Source organism: Nicotiana tabacum, chromosome 22 (assembly GCF_000715075.1).
Source record: "Nicotiana tabacum cultivar K326 chromosome 22, ASM71507v2, whole genome shotgun sequence".
In the NCBI taxonomy this organism is placed as follows: domain Eukaryota; kingdom Viridiplantae; phylum Streptophyta; class Magnoliopsida; order Solanales; family Solanaceae; genus Nicotiana; species Nicotiana tabacum.
Genome location: NC_134101.1, coordinates 155,554,625 through 155,570,671, shown reverse-complemented (window position 1 = coordinate 155,570,671; position 16,047 = coordinate 155,554,625).

The window sequence follows — 16,047 nt, the reverse complement described above, 5'->3', positions numbered from 1 at the left end:
CTAGACCACTGGTACACTCAACTTCCTTAGCTTGTAATTTATACAATTTCCATTATTGTTTTATAACGTTATTTATATTGTTTTTAGGCAAAATACATAAGTTAGCCCCTAAACTGTAACGACCCGGCCGGTCGTTTAATGAGTCACTGCTCTGTTTCCCCCATTTCTGCTTCTTATTGTCTTGTTCAGCTGTATTATGTGTTATCGGGTTGGTTGATTCGGATTCGCATAGGTTTTGGAAATGAATGAGACACTTAGTCTCTTTTGATTAAGCTTAAGTTGGAAAAGTCAACCGATTGTTGACTTATGTAAAAAAGGGCTCGGATGTGAGTTCCGATGGTTCAGATAGCTTCGGGAGGTGATTTGGGACTTAGGAGCGTGATCGGAATGTGTTTTTGAGGTCCAGAGTAGATTTAGACTTGAATTGGCGAATTTGAAATTTTGGCGTTTTCCGGTTGATAAGGGAGATTTTGATATAGGGGTCGGAATAGAATTTCGGAAGTTGGAATAGGTCCGTCGTGTTATTTGTGACGTGTGGACAAAATTTAAAGTCATTCGGACGAGTTTTGATAGACTTTTTGATCGAAAGAGGAATTCGAAAGTTTTTAGAGTTCTTAGGCTTGAATCTGTGGTTGATTCGATGTTTCGGTGTTGTTTTAGGTGTTTCGAAGATTGGTATAAGTTTGGATAGTGGAATATTGTCACGACCCCAAACCAGACCCGGTCATGATGGCGCCTCTCGTGAAGACAAGTCCAACCGACACAATTCCCAAATCCATTTCAATAATTTTAATAGATCAATCTAGACCCTTTTAATTAATCAGATATTGCATAATATAAATTCAAATAAATAGTGCGCAAACAGATACAGCCCGACATCGGGGTGTCACAAGTCACGAGCATCTACTAAGGTCTAAAATACAACGAAAATTTTGGAAATACTAAATACAGTCTAATGACATCAAGAGGGAGTAAAGCAGTGTTGCGGACGCCGGGCAGCTACCTCGCTAAACTCCAATGACTCTGCCTCTGCTCAACCAATACTCGATACCGCGTGCAAAAATACCTGAATCTGCACACAAGGTGCAGGGAGTAAAGTGAGTACTCCAACTCAGTGAGTAATAATCATAACTAAAGACTGAGTGATAGGAAATCACGAAAAATACATTAACGTGTTGTATAGAAGTAGTACAAAACTAGTAAGAAAACAATGAAGCTATGAAATCTCTTAAAGCATCTTAGCTCAGTTTAAACTTCTTTAAAAGAATGACTTTTTCAACAGTTAAGCAATTGAATGCAAAGCAATTAGAGCAAATAAGCACAGAAAATCCGCCCCTCGGGCACAACTACACAATTAAAGGGGTATAAGGGATTTTTTCCAATTAAAGGACAATCGAAACGAGATTAATTATTTAAAATTCAGAGTCGCCACTTGGGATAATTTATGGTGTCCCAAGTCACCGGTTTAAAATCCCGAATCGAGGAAAGTTGACTCTATTTACGGTGTGCGAACACAGAAATCCGGGTAAAAAATTCTGTTAACCCGGGAGAAGGTGTTAGGCATTCCCGAGTTCCGTGGTTCTAGCACGGTCGCTTTGATCATACTTGGCTTATTAAAATTGTTTAATTACTCGTTTTAGAACCTATGCGCATTTAACTTTTACCGCTTTTTAATTAAAAAAATTATCTTGAAATGGGTTACGCGTACGTGTACCCATTTGTTTGGCGCATCAAAAATCATGTCACGCGAACGTGTCCACAATCAATAACGCTTTATTAATGTTAAGAAAGTTTAGTCAAAGTTGTGCGAACGCTACTCCGATTTTATTTTTAAAATCGTAATTATGTCACGTGAACGTGTACACAATCACGGTTATAGACTAAGTAGCGCCTAAAACATTTCTACGAATATTTATTTTTTGAAATCGTACTCGTGTCACGCGAACGTGTACACGATTAATAACATTTTATGATTTAAAGAAATGACAGAAAAGCTGGATGCATATCATTAACAGTATGATGCAACAACAGTACGATAGTATTAACTTCCTTTACTCGTTTTGCAAATTCGCCGACAACATGCTCCCTATGACTTCAGTCGACCATTTGTTTTTTAACAGAATCTATCAACATTTAGGATTTACAAAGCAAGAAAAGTTATCACTACAGTAGTACTTCATGAAACTTTGGAGCTTTTTCAAATTATATTAAACTAACAATGAACAATGAAAATTCAAGCCTTAATTATTCACGGAACTGACTTCCCTAACTACTAATACTAAAGATAACTAAATTATTTTGAGAAAAACTAGCCAAGGGCAGGAAATCAAAGAATCTGCCAACAAACTCTTTAAGGCACAATTTCACCTATGTAGATTTAACTCTAAATCTTGATTTCACTTAACTACAACTACCACAAATTTGGGGAAAATATGATAGGAACTACAAATTAATTTTAACCATTAAAACCATCCTAATATAGATTGAACAAAAACATACCAACAATAACAAAAAAAAACCGCAACCAAATACTGCTAGGGAATGAGCAAAGAAACGATATATTAAATCCAAGATTCAGATTAAAATAGAATTACACATTACATAATGCATGAAATTAAGCTAAGATAGCAAGAGAGGGGAAATAAACCTCAAGTAAACCTGAAATTTGATTGATTTACAGTTTGAAAATGCTAAGCGACGGAACGATCAGGAGCCGGAACCGGAAAAACTCGAGCGCCGGAACGGGCAGTGCCAAAACGTCTTCGTCGCTTAGATCTCGTAACGTTAAATCTTCCAATCTTCTGATTTCTTTTCCTCCGAAGCTTTCCTCAGTGATTTAAAATGATCCAAGACTTAACCAAGTAGTATGATTGGCGCTAATTTCCCCAAAATTCTCATTGAATAATGATGTCTCCAGATTTTTATGCAAATGGTACCTTTGTTGTCATCTCTAATAGTGTCGTCGGCTGGTTGTGCTAAGTGTATTTTAAGACTAGTTTTGGTTATATAGAAGGGTTTTTAGGTTAAGGGAGCATGCGTCTAGGAATTATGGGTTTAAGAATTATGGACTAGGTCCAAAATTAGGCCTAAAAATAGGTGGCTCGAGCCCAAGTTTTATTCTTTCCTTGCGAACAAGATTAAAATATGATCTCATTTATTAATTAGTCATATTTAAATAAAATAACTATTAAAATGAGACTGAATACTAAAACAAAACTTTTTTTTTCAAGATTAAAGATGACTACAAAACATTAATGAACCTATTTTTGTAATTTTCGTTTTCTTGTAATAAAATAAAGTAAAAGAGTCAAAATTACTTAAAATATCTATATTATGCCTAAATTAAATATTTACGCGCTAAAATATGAAAAATCTTGGGGATGGTCAAAAATCACATGTCTACAGCTGCCCCTCTTTGACTGGAAAGACGTAGTATTTTCAGACAAAGAACGACTAGACAGGTTTTTTGACCCGACCCTTAGTTAGAGAGACTAAAACTAAGAGAAAAGGGGAATGTGACCGAGCCCTGGTATCTGAGTTGCCTACATATCCTTGGCTATAAAGGAATCATGCCATGTGTAGTTCAGAGGTGAGTGAGATGATGGAGCATACCGAGGTGGAGAGCCGATCGAGGTGCCGTTCCGTCGAGATTCCGGTCTGTGGTCCTGTTATTACATCAAAAATCAAAACATGAAAAAGACTAGATAAGCCTGTCAACTAAGAGTTACAAGATTCATATCTATAAGTCTTCTGAAGCTTGATCTTGAGTCTTGAATGGTTCTTCATGCAGACTTTGGATTTGAACCTTGACGCTTGCTAGTTGCAGGTGTTAGCTCGTTCTTCTTCAGCTTTTCGGATCAAAATCGGGCATGCAGTGCTTGTGACCTCGGCCATGTCTTGAGCAGCCCACATCTTTCATCAACTTCTGCATCTGGATTAACTTCTTGCCTTTTTTTTCCTTTCTTTATTGTGACTAACTTCTATTGATCACCTCGGAATGTTGACTCGCATTCTTGCCGCGAGCTTCTTTCGTTGCTGACTTGAGTTGCATTCTGAAGTGAATTCTCTTATTCTCCAGGTAGGCTCCTGATTGCTGAACAGTTGCATTGCTTTTCCCTGAAACTGCTTTCCCTTGAAACTTGAACTGTCTTCCCTTGTTCTCCAGGTGGGCTCCTGATTGCTGAAGCTTGAATGTATTATCTTGTTCTCTAGGTGGGCGCCTGATTGCTAAAACTTGAATGTATTCCTTTGTTCTTCAGGTGGGCGCCTGATTTCAACAAAAATAGACAAAAACACAGAAAATTTCTGCCCCAGTTTGGCACGTTACCAAATATCAGTAAGAACTTGAAAATTGAAACTTGAACTATACTCCCTTGTTTTCCAGGTGGGCGCCTGATTGCTGAATTTGAATGTATTCCCTTGTTCTCCAGGTGAGCGCCTGATTGCTGAACTTGAAAAATGTATTCCCTTATTTTCCAGGTGGGCGCCTGATTGCTGAAACTTGAAAAATGTATTCCCTTGTTTTCCAGGTGGGTGCCTGATTGCTAAAACTTGAAATATATTCCCTTGTTCTTCAGGTGGGCGCCTGATTACCAAAACTTGAAATGTATTCCCTTGTTATCCAGGTGGGCGCCTGATTACCAAAACATGAAATGTATTCCCTTGTTCTTTAGGTGGGCGCCTGATTGCTGAACTTGAAATGTATTCCCTTATTCTCCAGATGGGCGCCTGATTGCTGAACCTGAAACGTATTCCCTTGTTCTCCAGGTGGGCGCATGATTTCTACATAATAAACAAAGAAAACTTCTATCCGAGTTTGACATATTACCAAATATCACTAAGAACTTGAAACCTGAAACTTGGACTATACTCCCTTGTTCTCCAGGTGGGTGCCTGATTACTGAACCTTGAAATGTATTCCCTTGTTCTCTAAGTGGGTGCCTGATTACTGAATCTTGAAATGTATTCCCTTGTTCTCCAGGTGGGCGCCTGATTGCTGAACTTGAAATATATTCCCTTGTTCTTCAGGTGAGCGCCTGATTGCTGAAACTTGAAAATGTATTCCCTTGTTCTCCAGGTAGGCGCCTGATTGCTGAAACTTGAAATGTATTCCCTTGTTCTTCAGGTGGGCGCCTGATTGCTGAACTTGAAATGTATTCCCTTGTTTTTCAAGTGGGCGCCTGATTACTGAACTTGAAATGTATTCCCTTGTTCTTCAGGTGGGCACCTGATTTCCACAAAATAGACAAAAACAAAGAAACTTCTGCCCCAGTTTGGCAATTGGGCACATATGTGAGTGTTAAACTGAATCATGTTACCACATACTACTAAGAATTTGAAAGTTAGGTCCCATTATCCAGGGGGGTCCTGACAACTCCTAGTTAAATGATGGCTTTAAAAATCTAAATTATATCTTCTGAAGGTGTGACTCCTGCTACATCTTGTTATCTAAGAAAGTCTTAAACTACATCCCATTATCCAGGAGGGTCCTGAAAATAAAAAACCAAGTCTTATCTTAAGAGTGACTATTCTTTTCGGCCGAATTATACTGCCCTACAACAGAACTTGTGGTACATCTTGTTATCTAATGGAAATCTTAAAGTTAGGTCCCATTAATCAGGAGGGCCCTGAAAACTCCTACTTGAATCCTATCTCAAACATGCAAACTTCGAAATCATCTTACATTCCTTGGGGTACATTTATGCTAGATTTTACTACTCATGATTGTTTTGAATTTTAAGTTAGGTCCCATTTTTCAGGAGGGTCCTGAGAATTTCAAATTAAATCCCATTATCCAGGCGGGTCCTGAAAATTTCAAATATCAAACTTGTCTGGTGCTTACCTTTCCCCTGCGGCGGATTTCCCCGGAACAACCGAAATTTTCTGCCCCTATTTCAATCAAAGAAAATCTTGTCAATTTAAAATGTGATGGTTAGTTGACGACATTCTTTGCTGAAGACCTCTCCGCTGCCATGCTTTGTTTTGATTGGCTTCCTTTGCACTGGCTAAGAACCGCTTGACTTTCTGACTGACTTTCAAACCCCCATGACTTTGGATGACCCGGGTGTTCTATGCCCGAACCGTTGTTTCACACCTCTGACCCCTTTAACTGAACCTCTGCATCTCCCATGAAATTACTAAATCATTCTGCCGATGGAACTTTTGTTGGCACTTTATCCCACTGTACACCATGCCATCTTCGGTATACTCTGGCCACACTGTGCTTTGCAATTTTTTGAAGCTGGTAGTGAGCTTTGAAATTCCTTCTTATTTGCTTAAACAGAACTGACATTGGGAACATCTTAGAGAAATAAACCCAAAAGAAATGAAATGCAATGACTTTCAGAGTTAAGGATAAGAAAATCCAAAACTGGAAGACTATCTGAAGAGGAAAAAGAAAAGAGACTTATCTGAGTGGAGCAGCTGGCACCAATGATCATGACATGCATTTCGGATTAATCGGCCCAATCTGTCCGACCAATCAACTTTCAGTTGCCATACTTTGTTGCCCCGGAGTTTCCATAACCTGATTTCTTCCCCAAAACCTTGACCTTGTTCAGCCTGCGGTGCCCTGAAGGGTTTTCTCCAACAAGCCTTTCTCATTTGTTCATCTCTCAACTCACTTTCGCCTTAAGGTGCCCGTGAGGGTTTTCACCAATAAGACTCTCTCATTTTAATTTCTCTCAGCTCCCGTCGCCTTATGGTACCCGTGAGGGTTTTCACCAATAAGACTCTCTCATTTTTAATATTTTCTACTTGGACCAGAGTGTTGCCCTTGATATGAATCACCTCCACTTGCTTGACTTGGCACCTCTTGAAGACTGATCGGAAGGTCTTTCTTTGGACCATAACGTGGGCTTTTGGATAGAGTTAGAAAGAAAGGATATCAAAGGCTCAAAACAATTCGAATGAGTTCAAAATTACAACTGTCGGAATCAGATTTCTGACAACAACCACAACTTCTGCTCCAGTTTCTTGTTTGGGGACTTTTGGATTTTTATTTCGATGAGACCGAACCGTGAGGCTGCCTACGTATTCTTAAAAGGAATCAGATCGAACGTAGTTCATGTAAACCTTTGTTTTTGTTTTTCCTTTTTGTTTTGTTTTCTCTTCCTTTCCTTTTCTTTTTCTCTCTTTTCTTCATTTTCTTTTTTTTCTTTACTCTTTTCCATTTTTCCTTCTCTTTTTCTCTTTTTTTTTTCTCTTTTCTCTCCCTTTTCTGTACCGCATTTCTAAACTCTGCTTCTGATTCTAAAAAAGGGATATGAAAGAAAATAAATAAGGCTCAAAGGGGTGACAAGGGATAAAATGTTTAGATAGCAGAACAAAATGTCTTTGTCATTTCAATATTCAAAACATGCCAAATACAAACAAGTACAATCAAACAAAGAAATCATACATAGTATCTCTTGACTGCATCAGAATTGATAGCCATTTCTACACATTTGCCTTCTACATCTGTCAAATACAATGCACCATTGGACAACACTCTAGTTACAATGAACGCCCCCTGCCAATTTGGGGCGAACTTTCGTTTTACTTCAGCTTGATGAGGCAAGACACGTTTCAATACTAACTGACCCACTTCAAACTTCCGTGGACGCACCTTCTTATTATATGCTCTTGCCATTCTCTGTTGATACAATTGGCCATGACACACTGCTGCCAGTCTCTTCTTATCGATCAAACTTAATTGCTCCAGGCGGGTTTTGGCCCACTCATCATCATCAATTTCAGCCTCGGCGACAATTCAGAGGGATGTGATTTCAATTTTTGCGGGTATTACCGCCTCAGTGCCATATACCATCAAATAAGGAGTTGCCCCTACTGAAGTACGAACAGTAGTGCGATAACCCAACAATGCAAAAGGCAGCTTCTCATGCCATTGCCTGGACCCTTCCACCACTTTCCGAAGTATCTTCTTTGTGTTTTTGTTGGCTGCCTCGACTGCTCCATCCGCCTTGGGGCGATATGGGGTGGAATTGCGATGTGTAATCTTGAACTGTTGACACACCTCTTTCATCAGATGACTATTGAGATTAGCATCATTGTCTGTAATGATCGCCTTTGGTATCCCAAATCGGCAAATGATATTTGAGTGCACGAAATCAACCACCGCCTTCTTGGTTACAGACTTGAATGTTTTAGCCTCTACCCACTTGGTGAAATAGTCTATGGCCACCAGAATGAACCTGTGCCCGTTTGATGCTAATGGCTCAATTGGCCCAATGACATCCATGCCCCAAGCGACAAAGGGCCATGGTGCGGACATTGTATGCAATTCAGATGGCGGAGAATGAATCAAGTCTCCGTGTACTTGGGATTGATGACATTTGCGCACAAAACTGATGCAATCTCGCTCCATGGTGAGCCAATAATAACCTGCTTGAAGAATCTTCTTTGCCTGAACATACCCACTCATATGCGATCCACAGACTCCAGAATGTACTTCGGTCATAATAGCCATAGCCTGCCTAGCGTCTATGCATCTCAGTAGCCCAAGATCTGGAGTCCTTTTGTACAAAACCCCTCCACTGAAGAAAAACTCGCTTGCCAACCGCCTAATTATTCTCTTTTGATCACCTGTGGCTTGTAGTGGATACACCCCTATCCTAATGTATTCCTTGATATCATGAAACCAAGGCTCCCCATCGAGCTCTTCTTCCACCACATTACAATAAGTATGCTGATCGTGGATCTGAATCTACAAAGGATCCATATAAGCCTTACCGGGATGGTGCAACATTGACGCTAGAGTAGCCAAAGCATCGCCGACCTCATTGTGAATCCTTGGAATATGACTGAAATCTATTGATTGGAACCATTGACAAAGATCCTGCAAGCACTGTCGGTACGGTATAAGTTTTAAATCTCGTGTTTTCCATTCTCCCTGAATCTGGTGCACTAGAAGGTCCGTGTCACCCAAGACCAAGACTTCCTAGACACCCATATCGACAGCCATCCTCAAACCCAGAATGCATGCCTCGTACTCAGCCATGTTGTTAGTACAATAGAACCGAAGCTGAGCCGTAACAAAGTAGTGATGCCCTGTTTCAGAAACAAGTACTGCTCCTATCCCAACGCCTTTCATGTTAGCAGCCCCATCAAAAAAAAGTTTCCATCCTGGATTTGCAATCTGTTTCAATTCATCAATGTGCATTACCTCTTCATTAGGGAAATAGGTCTTCAAAGGTTTGTATTCTTCATCCACAGGATTCTCAACCAAATGGTCGGCCAATGCTTGTGCTTTCATCGCAGTCCAAGTCACGTAGACAATGTCAAATTCTGTGAGCAAAATCTGCCACTTTGCGAGCCTCTCTGTAGGCATAGGCTTCTGAAAGATATACTTTAACGGATCCAAACAAGAGATGAGGTAAGTAGTGTAAGATGACAAATAGTGCTTCAACTTCTATGCCACCCAAGTGAGGGCGCAACACGTCCTCTCAAGATGAGTGTACTTAACCTCATAAGATGTGAACTTCTTGCTGAGATAATAGATGGCCTGCTCCTTCCTACCGATAACGTCATGCTGACCCAACACACAACCAAATGAATTGTCCAAGACCGTCAAATACGGAATTAAAGGTTTCTCTGGTTCTGGCGGGACCAACATAGGTGGGTTTGACAAGTACCCCTTTATCTTATCAAATACTTCCTGACATTCATCTGTCCACTTGACCGCAACATTTTTCTTTAACAATTTGAAGATAGGCTCACAAGTTGTCGTGAGCTGAGCAATAAACTTGCTGATGTAATTCAATCTCCCCAACAGACTTATTACCTTAGTTTTGTTCTTTGGAGTGGCAATTCCTGGATACCTTTGATCTTTGACGGGTCTAATTCAATACCTCGGCGGCTGACTATGAATCCCAACAACTTTCCAGACGGAACACCAAACGTTCATTTTGCGGGATTGAGCTTGAGATTGTACCTGCGAAGCCTTTGGAAGAACTTTCTCATATCTCTGACATGGTTAAACTGCTTTCTAGACTTTACAATCACATCATCCACATAAACCTCGATCTCCCTGTGTATCATGTCGTGGAATATGGTCGTCATTGCCCTCATGTAGGTTGCCCCAGTATTTTTCAAACCAAATGGCATGACCTGATAGCAGTACGTTCCCCATGGCATGATGAATGCCGTCTTTTCTGCGTCCTCCTCATCCATTAAGATTTGGTGGTAGCCCGCATAACAATCCACAAAAGAACCAATCTCATGTTTGGCACAATTATCGATCAATATATGGATGTTCGACAATGGGAAGTTATCCTTGGGACTCGCCTTGTTGAGATCTCGGTAATCAACACACACCCTGGTCTTGCCATCCTTCTTCGGCATAGGAACAACATTGGCTAACCAGGTGGGATACCGGGTGACCGGAATGACCTTGGCCTCAAAATGTTTGGTGACCTCTTCCTTAATCTTCACACTCATATCAGTTTTAAATTTCCTTAGCTTCTGCTTGACAGGGGGAATGCCGGGTTAGTGGGCAATTTATGAACCACCAAATCAGTGCTTAAACCTGGCATGTCATCGTATGACCATGAAAAAATATCTTTGTACTCAAGTAATGCTTTAATTATATCTTCCTTGAGTTGAGGTTCAAGATAGACACTTATCTTAGTTTCTCTAATATTATCTGGGTTCCCTAAATTGATTGCTTCTGTGTCACTCAGGTTAGACCTGGGTTTTTCTTCAAAATGACTTAGTTCTTTGTTAATCTCTTCAAAGGTCTCATCCTCATCATATTCCGATTCATCATCACACTCTATTTCCTGAATTACTATTTCAGAATTAAATTGACTTTTAAGACTGGGCCGGAGATTCCTCATACATGTCATATCATTGAAGCCAATATAAAAAGAACTATACAAGGAAGAAAAGAAAAAACAAAATAAAATTATCAGGAAGGAGAAAAAGGGAAATTGCATTTCTTTGAAATTAAAGATAACAAGGTTTATACATCCAAACGGACGGAACATAGAATCTGAATTACAACCCTGGAATAATCAGATAAACTGAAAGAAAATCAAAGCAAACTACCAAAACTCCTTCCTGGTAGGGAGAGGAGTAGCTTCCCAATTGTTAAGCTTTGCACTGGGCCCCACAAACTGCACATCCGCTTTACTTGAACCCTCTCCAGCTTCCAACATGTTCACATCGGCGAATAACCTCTCGAATTTTTCAATCAAATCTCCATCCACATTAACCACTGAACTGGGAACCGTCGTTACTGGGCACTTTCTGGTACCAGGCATGACAAATGATCTGGAAAGACGTGGGACCGGCTTTGGAAGGGCCCATGCCTTTTGTTTCATTTTTCTGGCTCTCCTTACGTCTGCGACTGTGGGCTTGAAACCCAAACCAAATGTATCCAGGTTTTTAGGAAGAGAAATCGGTTGTATGATACCTTGTAGAGATGCACCCAAACCCTTGCCCGGTACAAAACCATTTTTCAACATTTCAACGGCTACCATGACTGATGCAGCAACTACCCTTGGAGTTGGCACGCACTTCCCTTCAGGAATTTTCTCTATCGATACCGTGTCAAAAACCTGATAAACCCATGTCTCCTTGTCGTCTTCAAACTCTATGAACGGAACAATGGCATCACTAGGAACACACATATTATCTTCGCCATGCACAACAATTTCCTGTCTATCCCATTCAAACTTAATCATTTGATGCAGAGTGGACGGTACTGCTTTGGCAGCATGAATCCAGGGTCGACCTAACAGCAGATTGTAAGAAACAGCCACATCGAGCACCTGGAATTCCATAGTAAATTCAACTGGCCCTATTGTAAGCTCGAGCACTATGTCCCCGACTGAATCTTTCCCTCCACCGTCGAATCCCCGAACGCAAATACTGTTCTTGTAAATTCTTTCATCATCCACCTTCAACTTGTTCAGAGTGGAAAGAAGGCAAATATTTGCACTGGAACCATTGTCAACCAGTACCCGAGTAACCACAGAATTTTCACATTTCACCGTCAGATAGAGGGCTCTATTGTGCTCAGTACCCTCCACGGGCAACTCACCGTCAGAAAAAATGACTCTATTTACCTCAAATATCTTGTTAGCTATCTTTTCCAAGTGGTTTACTGAGATTTTGTCAGGAACGTGGGCCTCATTCAAGATCTTCATCAAAGCCTGACGGTGCTCGTCTGAATGGATCAATAATGACAATAATGAAATCTGAGCCGGTGTTTTCCTCAACTTCTCCACAATGGAATAGTCCTGCACTTTCATCTTTCTCAAGAACTCCTCTGCTTCTTCCTCGGTCACCGCTTTCTTCGCCAATACTGGGCTATCTTTAGAGGTCTTAGCTTTTCTCAACTCTTCGGGGGCAAAGCATCTCCCCGATCGAGTCAAACCGTGGGTCTCACAAATTTCTTCTTTAACCTCTTTCCCCATGTAAGTCACTGTCACTCATTCATAATTCCACGGGATTGCCTTGCTGTTGACTATTGGTAATTAAGTTACCGGCTTGATAATATTAGGATCTATGCGGGCACCCTCCACAATTACCACAGGCTTGTTCGCCACTCCTGGCACAACCACTTTTGCTCTTTCAGGTTTCCCTGCAACGTCACTTGAGGAACCCTTCTTGACCATCACAGATGGTTCACTATTTGCCCCATTCAACTTGATAGCAGACTTCTCACTTGTTGACCTTTCGAACGGCCTGGCTTCGCTAGATCGAATCATCATGACAGTTTGCGAAGGCTTCTTAGGCTCCCCTTCCTTATACACTATCTCAATCATATTCGTCTCTGATGAGCTGGCAATGGGTTCTAGTTGATATTAGGTGCCTCCGGCGCCTGGACCTCAATCCGATGAGTATCAATGAGCTCTTGAATAGCTGTTTTCAATTGCCAGCACTTCTCCGTGTCGTGCCCCGGAGCACCAGAACAATATTCACAACTCACAGGACGATCAAGTTTCCTCGGGGGAGGATTTGGCAATTTTGGCTTGATCGGACTCAGCATACCCAATTGTCTTAACCTGTGGAACAAACTGGTATAGGATTCTCCCAATGGAGTGAAAGTCTTCTTCTTCTGTAACCTCTCATTCTTGGTGTCCTGATTGGGCCTGAAACCTGTTCCAGGGGGATTTTGATAGGCTCTCAGGGGTGGATAAGTATTTTGCGGGGCTGGGTAGGGATTATGTGGAATTGGCGCATGCCATTGCGCATGGGCAGGAGGTTGAGGGTATGTTTGTTCATGATGGACGAAAAAATGGGGATCTGGTGGTAGGTAATAGTGTTGCGATGGGCTATATGGAGTGTGGGGGTAAGTTTGGTGATAGGGTCGAGGCTGGTTGTAGTAACGTGAAGGGCCCCTAGATCCGACCCAAGCTCCTGACTCAACCGTCGCAACGTCCTTTTTCTTCTTTTTCCCAAGTACACCTCCAATACCGTTTTGAATGGCCTGGGTGGTCGCTTTGATTGCTGAATAACTCATGATCTTGTTGGACTTGAGTCCCTCCTCAACCATGCCTCCCATTTTTACAACCTCATTAAAGGACTTGCCCACTGTTGACACCAAGTGACCAAAATAAGTGGGCTACAAAGCCTATAAGAAATAATCAACCATCCCACTTTCTTTCATCGGAGGGTCAACCCTCGCTGCTTGTTCCCTCCAACGGAATCCATATTCCCTGAAACTCTCACCGGACTTTTTCTCAATCTTTGTCAATGACAGACGGTCTGGGATAATTTCAAGATTGTACTGAAAATGGCAGGCGAAGGCTTGGGCCAAATCGTCCCACGTGCCACCTGCTGTGATCTTGTCTAGTATACCATTCCAATGCTGATCCACTCAGACTTTGGCTGAAATATGCCATCAATAATTCATCTCTTCGCTTGCCCCTCTCTTCTTGCTACAAAATCCTCTTAAGTGTGCTACTGGGTCACCATGCCCGTCGTACAGATCAAACTTGGGCATCTTGAACCCTGCTGGTAACTGAACATCTGGAAACAGACATAAATCGCTATAGGCCACACTTACTTGACCTCCCAGCCCCCTCATATCTCTGAGCGATTGTTCTAAATTTTTGACCTTTCTGATCATCTCCTTATGCTCAGGATTTTTGGGTGGCTTCTCGGTCTCCGTCGGGAGATCAAGATGAGGGGTGTAAGAATATGGTTCCGGAACTTTGAAGGTGGGTTCAGGGGGATAATACTGGTTGTCGTGAGTTTGGAACAGAAGTTCACTGGAAGATCGGTGTAATGCAGTAGGTAGAGGTGCCACAAAAACGAGAGTGACTGGTGGAGGAGGATATGGGACTTGTTTGGGTGGTGGAGCTTGGGAAGTATGGGAAGTGGTGCCCTAGCATTGTTGGTAGAGGGGAAAGGCTGGAGATGAGTTCACAGTGGGAGGCTCCTGAGGTTGGGCCGATGGTGGGATATAAGCTGGGTTGGCGGGATAAACCGGTGGTGGATGACCCTTTGCCCAGGCCTGGTACATTTCAGCCATTTGCTGCTTTAACTTATACATCTATTCCTTCATCGCATTAACATCCAATTCTTCCGCCTCGTTTGACGGATCAACAATACTTGTCTCCGGTTATTGGTTGGCCATGTTCAGCTTGTCTTTTGATCGGGTGTTGTAGGAGTGAGTTGCCAGAATGCCAATCAACTAACCACCTGCCTGGACTCAATATATCAACAACAACCTTGTTAGTGATTAGGGCTTTAACAGATTGGTAACCGCACATTTTGGGGAATGAATGCACCTAAGTAGTTAACCATTTCTATTATGCATTTGATCGGCTGCTTGCGTCATCCCGACTTTTCCTCATTTGCAATTTCTCTTTTTCCCCTTTTTCTCTCTTTTCATTCTGGCCTTTGCCTTTTCTTTGTTTTATCCTCTCATTTCTCTCTTGTTTTGCCATTGTTTCTTTCTCTTGGTTTTCTTATTTTTCTCTCTTTTCTTTTCTTTTTCTCTCTCGTTTTTCCTCTCTCTTTTTCTTTTTTTTTCTTTTTTTTTCTCTGTTGGTTATGGTCGAATCCTATGAAGATTGCCTACGTATCATGACCCTGCATGAATCAGACCGAGCGTAGTTCTGGGAGATAAGTGGGAAAGTAAATAATAAAACATTTTGGGATTTTCAATTTTCATAAAAAGCAAACGCTTTGATTACAAAGACTCAAAACTAACAGACTCCAAAAGAAACTAACAGACTCTGATGCAAAGACGAAATACAAACTCCAAAACAAGTTATCAACAAAAGACAGACAGACTCGAAAACAAATGACAGACTCCAGAAGAAAATACAAACTCAAATGAAAATCACGAATACATTAGTGCCTCCAACCCTGCCCTGGGAACACCAACCGGTCTTGCAGCGGGCCTACTTGCCATGTCATCTTGGAGCTGATAGAGTTCTTCCATTATCTGACGGACGTAGATTATTACAGTGGCGAAAAACATGGACCTCATCATGTCCTCACATGCACTGCACTTCATGGTAATGTAGTCAGCAATCCTTCGAACTCTCTCTCTCATAATACCCTTCTCTTGCAACAGCCGGCCAATCTGATGGGATCTAGCCTCTAAGACCTGAGTGGCAGCGTGGTTTTGTTCTTGCAAGTGCCACAAGTCCTCTTCCAACCGTGCCATTAAGGCGTAACAATGTTCTCTTTCAGCCCTTAAATTTTTGGCTTGTTTAGCCATTTCACCCTTGAGGTTGCCAATTGCCTTTTCCCAACCTGTGACCCCTCTTTCATATCCGTCTTTCATCTGTTGAACGAAAGCTGCACGCCTTTCGGCACTTTTGGCCAAATTTGCTTGTGATTTTGCTAGTTCAAACTCAGCTTTCTGCAGGTCATCTTCATAGTCACGTACCTTTTGAGTAAGGTTATAAATGAGCCTTTCATCTTTCCTGCTTCGGCCTGGGTTCTCGACTTCAATTTTCAACAGTCAAACCTGGGCTCTGAGAGCTTTATTTTCTCGCACCAATCTTCTCCTCTCACCCTCGGCCTCTTGTGCCTGTAAATCATTGTTGAAGGTGACATTTCTCAACTCTTCTCGTAGATCAT